We start from the raw sequence: 8345 nt of genomic DNA, 5'->3' as shown, positions 1-8345 counted from the left end.
GTTCTTCTTCATCCTCTCCCTCCTCCCATCCCCACCCTTTGATAGGCCTCAGTATGTGTTGTTACCTTCCCTGAGTCCATGTATTCTCATTGTTCAGCTCCCACTTATGAGCAAGAACATATGGTGTTTGGTTTTCTGTTTCTGAGCTAGTTTGCTAAGTAAGGATAATGGCCTCCAGCTCCATTCATGCCCCTGCAAAGAACATGATCTCATTCCTTTTTATGGCTATGTAGTATTCCGTGGTGTGTATGTACCACATTTTCTTTATCCAGCCCATCACTGATGGGCATTTAGGTTGATTCCATGTTTTGGCTATTGTGAAAAGTGCTGCAATGAACATACATGTGAACATGTGCATTTTTGTCATAAAATGATTTCTATTCCTTTAGGTATATATCCAGTAATGAGATCGCTGGGTCACATGATAAGTTTGCCTCTAGGTCTTTGAGGAATCACCACACTGTCTTACACAATGGTTGAACTAATTTACACTTCAACCAACAGTGTAAAAGTGTTCCTTTTGCTGCACAACCTCACCAGCATCTGTTATTTTTTCACTTTCTGATAATAGCCATTCTGACTGGTGTGAGATGGTATCTAATTGTGGTTTTGCGTTTCTCTTATGATCAGTGATGTTGAGCTTTTTTACATGTTTGTTGACCTCATGTACGTCTTCTTTTGAGAAGTGACTGTTCATGTACTTTGCTCACTTTTTAATAAGGTTGTTTTTTTTCTTGTAAATTTGTTTAAGTTCCTTATAGATGCTGGATATTAGACCTTTGTCAGATGCATAGTTTGCAAAAATTTTCTTCCATTCTGTAGGTTGTCTATGTATTCTGTTGATCGTTTCTTTTGCTGTGCAAAAGCTCTTTAGTTTAATTAGATCTCATTTGTCAATTTTTGCTTTTGTTGCAATTGCTTTTGGCATCTTCATCATGAAATCTTTGCCCATGCCTGTGTCCTGAATGGTATTGCCTAAGTTTTCTTCTATGGTTTTTATAGTTTGGGGTTTTACCTTTATGTCTTTAATCCATCTTGAGTTGATTTTTGTATATTATGTAAGGAAGGGGTCCAGTTTTAATTTTTGGCATATGGCTAGCTGGTTCTCCCAGAACCATTTATTAAATAGGAAATCCTTTCCCTATTGCTTGTTTTTGTTACCTTTATTGAAAATCAGATGGTTGTAGTTGTGCAGCTTTATTTCTGGGCTCTTTATTCTGTTCCATTGGTCTATGTGTCTGTTTTAGTACCAGTACAGTGGTGTTTTGGTTACTATAGCCCTGTAGTACAGTTTGAAGTCAGGTAGCGTGATGCCTCTAGCTTTATTATTTTTGCTTAGGATTGCCTTGGCTAGTTGGCTCTTTGTTGATTCTTGTACCAGTACAGTGGTGATGGGGTTACTGTAGCCCTATAGTACAGTTTAAAGTCAGGTCGCACGATGTCTCCAGCTTTGTTCTTTGTGCTTAGGATTGTATTGGCTATTTGGGCTCTTTTTTGATTCCATATGAATTGTAACTTTTTTCTAATTCTGTGAAGAATGTCGATGATAGTTTAATGGGAATAGCATTGAATCTTTAAGTTGATTTGGGTAGTATGGCCATTTTTCATATTGATTCTTCCTATCTGTGAGCATGGAATGTTTTTCCGTTTGTTTGTATCATCTCTAAATTTCTTTCAGCCATGGTTTGTAGTTCTTGAAAAGGTCTTTAACTTCCCTTCTTAGCTGTCTTCCTAGGTGTTTTATACTTTTTGTGGCAACTGTAAATGGGAGTTCATTCCTGATTTGGTTCTTGGCTTGCCTTTTGGTGGATATGCTAGTGATTTTTTCATATTGATTTTGTATCCTGAGATTTTGTTGGAGTTGCTTATCAGCATAAGAAGCTTTTAGGTTTAGTTAATAGGGTTTTCTAGATACAGGGTTATGTCATCTTCAAACAAAGATAGTTTGACTTCCTCTCTTCCTATTTGAATGCGCTTCGTTTTTTTATCTTGCCTGGTTGCCTTTGCCAGAACTTCCAATACTATACTGAATAAGAGTGATGAGAGAGGGCATCCTTGTCTTGTGCTGCTTTTCAAGGGAAATGCTTCCAGCTTTTGCCCATTCAGTTTGATCCTGGCTGTGGGTTTGTCATAAATGGTTCTTATTTTGAGTTACTTTCCTTCAATATCTAGTTTATTGAGAGCTTTTAACATAAAGTGATGTTGAATTTATCAAAGGCCTTTTTTGAATCTATTGAGATAATAATGTGCTTTTTGTCGTTTGTTTTCTTTATGTAATGAATCACGTTTATTGATTTGCAGCTGTTGAACAAACCTTTCATTCTGGGGATGATGCCTACTTGATTGTGGTGGATGAGCTTTTTGATGTTTTGCTGGATTTGATTTGCCTATATTTTGCTGAGGGTTTTTGCATTGATGTTCATCAAGAATATTGACCTGAAGATTTCTTTTATTGTTGTATCTCTGCCAGGTTTTGGTGTCAGGATGATGCTTCCCTCATAGAATGAGTTAGGGAGGAGTCCTTCCTTTTCCATTGTTGGGAATAGTTTCAGTAGGAATAGTACCAACTCTTCTTTGTAACTCTGGTAGAATTCACCGGTGAATTTTCTGGTCCTGTGCTTTTTTTTTTTTTTTTTTCAGTTTGAAGGCTATTTATTCCTGCCTCAAATTCCAAACTTGTTGTTGGTCTATTCAGGGATTCAATATTTTTCTGGTTCAGTCTTAGTAGGGTGTTTGTGTCCAGGAATTTGTCCATTTATTCTAGATTTTTTTCTAGTTTATGTGCATAGAGGTGTTTATAATATTCTTTGATGATTGTTTCTATTTCTGTGAGGTCAGTAGTAATATTGCCCTTATCATTTCTGATTATGTTTATTTGAATCTTCTCTCTTCTTTATTAACCTAGTTAGCAGTCTATCTATTTTATTAATTTTTTTCGAAAAATCAGCTCCGTGAGTTATTGATCTTTTGAAGGGTTGTTTTGTGTCTCTATCTCCTTCAGTTCAACCATGACCTTGGTTATTTCTGGTCTTTTGCTAACTTTAGGGATTGTTTGCTCTTGTTTCTCTAGTTCTTTTAGTTGTGATATTAGGTTGTTGACTTGAGAAGTTTTTAGCTTTTCGATATGGGAATTTAGTGTTATAAATGTGTCCCTCTTTTTTTTTTTTTTTTTTTGAGACAGAGTCTCACTTTGTTGCCAGGCTGGAGTGCAGCGGCATGATCTCCGCTCACTGCAACCTCCACCTCCCTGGTTCAAGCGGTTCTCCTGTCTCAGCCTCCCGAGTAGCTGGGACTACAGGCATGTGCCAGCACACCCAGCTAATTTTTGTATTTTTAGTAGAGACGGGTTTCACCATGTTGGCAAGGATGGTCTCAATCTCTTGACCTCATAAGATGCCCACCTCAGCCTCCCAAAGTGCTGGGATTACAGGCATGAGCCACTGCTCCTGGCCTAAATTTCTCTCTTAACACTGCTTTAGCTGCATCCCAGAGATTGTGGTACATTATCTTTTTGTTCTCATTAGTTTCAAAGAACTTCTTGATATCTTCCTTAATTTTATCATTTACCTAAAAGTCATTCAGGAGCAGGTTGTTCAATTTCTATGTAGTTGTATGGTTTTGAGTGAATTTCTCAATCTTGAATTTAATTTGATTTTTCTGTGGTCTGAGAGACTGTTTGTTATGATTTCAGTTATTTTGCATTTGCTGCAGAGTGTTTTACTTTCAATTATGTGATAAATTTTAGAATAAGTGATGTGGTGATGAGAAGAATGTATATTCTGTTGTTTTAGGGGAGAGAGTTCTATAGATATCTATCTGCTGTGTTTGATTCAGAGCTGAGTTCAGATTCTGAATATCTTTGTTAATTTTCTGTCCTGATGATCTGTCTAATATTGTCAGTGGGGTGTTAAAGTCTCCCACTATTACTGTGTGGGAGTCTAAGTCTCTTTGAAGGTCTTTAAGAACTTGCTTTCTGAATCTGGATGGTCCTGTATTGGGTGCATATATATTTAGGATAATTATCCCCTCTTGTTGAATTGAACACTTTACCATTATGTAATACCATTCTTTGTCTTTATTGATCTTTGTTGGTTTAAAGTTTGTTTTGTCAGAAACTCGGACTGCAACCCCTGCTTTTTTCTGTTTTCCTTTTGCTTGGCAAATTTTCTCCATCCCTTTATTTTGAACCTATGTATGTCTTCACATGTGAGATGGGTCTCTTGAAGACAGCATACCAATGGGTCTTGGTTATTTATCCAGCTTGCCACTTTATGCCTGCTAATTGGGGCATTTAGCCCATTTACTCAGAAATTCTTCCCTCCAATTTGTCCATTCTGCTATTAATACTTATGAATGCATTGTGAAATTCTTGTAGTGTGTTTTTAGCTCTATCAAATCAGTTATGTTCCTCTCTACACTGGATATTTTGGCTGTCAGCTCCTGCATTGTTTTATCATGGTTCTTAGCTTCCTTGCATTTGGTTACAAAGTGCTCCTTGAGCTCAATGATGCTTGCTTTTAGACACATTCTAAAGCCCACTTCTGTCATTTCAGCCATCTCAGCCACAGCTCAGTTATGAACCTTTGCTGGAGATGTGTTGTGTTCATTTGAAAGAAAGGGGGCACTCTGGCTCTTTGAGTTTATAGAATTTTTGTAATAATTCTTTCTCATCTTTGTGGGCTTATCTGCCTTCTATCTTTGAGGTTGCTGACCTTCAGATGGGGTTTGTGTGTGTGTGTTTTTTTTGTTGTTGTTGTTGTCATTGTTGTTTTGTTTGTTTTTCTTTTAAGAGTCTGGCCACTGTTCTGTAAGGCTGCTATGGTTTGCTGGGGGTTTGCTCCAGACCTGAGTTGTCTTGGTTCTTCCAGTATCTGGAGGTATCACCAGTGAAGGCTGTGAAACAGCAAAGATGGTAGTCTGCCCCTTCATCTTGGAACTTCACCCCAGGAAGGGACTGATCCGTTGTTGGCTTGAACACACCTATAGGAGGTGGCTGGAGACCCCAGGTTGGAGGTCTCCCCAGTCAGGAGGAATGGGATCAGGGACCTGCTTAAAGAAGTAGTCTGGCTACATTTTGGTAGAGCAGCTGTGCTGTGTAGGAAATCTCTTCAGCCCCTGATCAGTCTGGGCTCTCCAAGGCCCAAAGGCTGGACAGGCTGATATGCCCAAACAGCAAAGGTGGTGGCCCACTTTAGGCCCTCTGTCCCAGAGAGAAATTAGAACTCTGCTTGCCATAGAACACAGGCAGGGATTGCCAGAGGCCCCAGGTAGGAGGACCTGCCCAGTGAGGAGGAATGGATCAGGGTCTCATTTAAAAAAGTAGTCTGGCCATGCCTTGACAAAACAGCCATGCCATGCTGGGGAACAGCCTCTGACAAAGTCAGCTTGGACTCTCCAAAGCCTGCAGAATGGAATGATGGAGTCGTCCAAACAGCAAAGTCACAGCCTGCCCCTTCCCCAGGGTACTCTATCCCAAGTAGAGATCAGAGCTCTGTCCATAGAATACAGGAGAGGGGGAGGGTGCGGCTGGAGGCCCCAGCGGGGAGGTCCCACCCAGAGGAGGGAAGAATTGGGATCCCACTTAAAGTAGCAGTCTAGCCATGTTTTGGTAAAGCAGCTGTGCTGTGCAGAGGTGGCCAGGGGGTCCCTTCCTTGTCTAAACTGTTTGGACTCACCAAAGCCCAGAGACTGGAACGACTGAGTCACCCAAACAACAAAGCTGGTGGCCTGCCTCTCCTCTGGCTCTCCATCCCAGGGAGAGTTCAGAGCTCTGTCTGTAGAATACAGGCAGGCAGGGTTGGCTGGAGGCCCTGTCTAGGAGGTGCATCACAGTGAGGAATGGATCAGGGTCCTGCTTAAAGGAGCAGTCTGTCGACATTTTGGTAAAGAGGCTGTGCTACACTGGGGAGTTCCTTCCTTGTCAGGATCGTTTGGACTCTCCAAAGCTTGCAGACTGGAATGGCTGAGTCGTGCAAACAGCAAAGACGGTGGCCCACCCCTCCCCTTGGGGGCTCTGTCCCATCTCAGGTCTCAGGCAGGTTCTACCCTGTTGCCAGTGGCTGACTGGAATTTCAAGATAATGGGTCTTATCTTGTGTGGTGCCATGGAAATGGGGCCTGCAGACCAATCCTGCCCAGGCCCTGGATTCAGCCCCCTTCCTAGGAGTACGTACAGATGACACAAGACCTAGAAATGATTTAGGCAGATAGCAAGGGTAAGAGAGTCCTCAGCAAGGTTTCTTTTTAATAAAAACAGCCCCCAAATCATTTCTTTTCTAACAAGAAGCCGCCTGAAAAATCAGGCTGCAAGCATGGATAAGCAAGCCAAAATCTTGCATAGGTAAATGCTAGCAGCTGTGGCAATAGAAAAGGGATACCTGGAAGCCAGGTATATTCAATATGGAGGTTTTCTCTTCTGTTTTCTTTGTTGCTGTGTGTGCAGTAAAAAAGCAGGCAACATGACACCAGCCAGGTAGAGACCCCCTCTGCATAATAAAACATTGGGGTAAAATGGACAGCTTCTTCACGTGTGATGCAAATGGTACACCTGGTCTGACCAATTTCTTGTACCCTATGTAAATCAGACACTGCCTCTTCAAGCTCAACTATAAAACCCTCTGCATTTCACCACGGAGCCAGAAGACCCACTCGAAATCTCCTCTCTGTCTGCAGGAGCGAGAGCTTTTCTCTTTTTCTTTCGCCTATGAAACTTCTGCTCTTATACTCACTCCCTGTGTTTTTCTACATCCTTCATTTCCTTGGCATGAGGGAAGTAACCTCGAGTATTACCCCAAACAAATGACTCCGCTTCACACACCTCCTGCCTTGCCTGAGTTGCAGTCACCTTTGTCGGAACCCTAGGGCCAGAGTATGTGCATGCCTGATTAGCTGCTCTGCTGAGACTCCTCCCAGCTTTGTGTGTCGGACCCAAGGCCCTGGTGGAATGGCACATGAGGTGATCTCCTGATCTGAGGGTTGCAAAGATCCATGAGAGAAGTGTGGTTTTCCAGGGTTGCACATTCACTCACCGCTTCTCTTGACAGGAGGTAGGGGTTCACTTGACTCCATGTTGCTCCCAGGTAGGCCATTATCCTGCCCTGCTTTTCATCATTCTCCATGGGTTGAGTTGTTTACCCTATCAGTCCCAATAAGAGTACCTGGATATTTCAGTTGAAGGTGCTGTATTTTCTTGGCCCTTTCTTTCCCCTCCATGAGAGCCATGCACTGTAGCTGCTTCTAATCAGTCATCTTGGTCCCCCCGCCACATCTTTCTTAGCATATAATTTTGCCATTATTGTAATTAAAGCAGATATTTATTGAGTACCAGTGATGAGCAGCATGTTGTGATTAAACTTTGTCATAAACAACAGAACATTTGGAAAATTATAAATAGTATTTTCTATTCAATATACAAATATAAATATAAGTGCTCAAAGTGTTACTAGTGATAATATGAAGACTAATGTAACTTTTGCAAATAAGAATGTCATATCCCAATATGAAGAAATTATTACATTTGGAATTGTAGTTAAATTATTTCTAATAGTAATGAATTAATGGTCAGAGAAGTGTAAATTCCTATATCCTTTCCCCACTGTGTTATTTATTCCTCATTATCTCATCTTGCTCTTGGCCTGGGTCTTGCTCTTACTCTCACCCACTCTAAACATGTAAAGATGACCTATTTCTTTCATTTTATATAATGTATATAAAACCATCAAAATAAGTTTTTGAAGGATGTAGACATTAAACAGAATAACCAGAAAATTATCATCCTTTTATTTTTCTACCTTGGATTAAGTATTAAGACATTATGCAAAAAATTACAATAAACTTTCCAAATTGGGTTCAGTGAGGGCTTAAAGAAGTTAAGACAATTACGAATAATTGCTAACTTGTTGTATTAGTCCATTTTGTGTTGCTATAAAGGAATACCTGAGGCTGGGTAATATATGAAGGAAAAGAGTTTAATTGGCTCATGGTTCTGCAGGCTATACAGGAAGCATGGTGCTGATATCTGCTTGGCTTCTGGTGAGGCCTCAGGGAGCTTTCACTCACAGAAGAAGGTGAAGCAGGAGCAGCACGCCACATGATGAGACAGGGAGCAAGATACAGAAGGAGGAAGTCCCAGAATCTTTACAACAACCAGATATTTTGTGAAGTAGCTGAGCGAGAACTCACTCACCATTAGGAGGATGGTGCTAAAGCATTCATGAGACATTTGCCTTATGATCCAATAGTCTCCCACCAGGCCCCATATCCAACACTGGGGTTCACATTTCCACATGAGATTTGTAGAGAACAAACATCCAAACCATATTATTTATCAAGAAAGAAAGTAATTTT

The sequence above is a fragment of the Gorilla gorilla genome, chromosome 4 (assembly GCF_029281585.2).
Source record: "Gorilla gorilla gorilla isolate KB3781 chromosome 4, NHGRI_mGorGor1-v2.1_pri, whole genome shotgun sequence".
Classification (NCBI taxonomy): Eukaryota; Metazoa; Chordata; class Mammalia; order Primates; family Hominidae; genus Gorilla; species Gorilla gorilla.
This window is presented reverse-complemented; position numbering follows the sequence as displayed.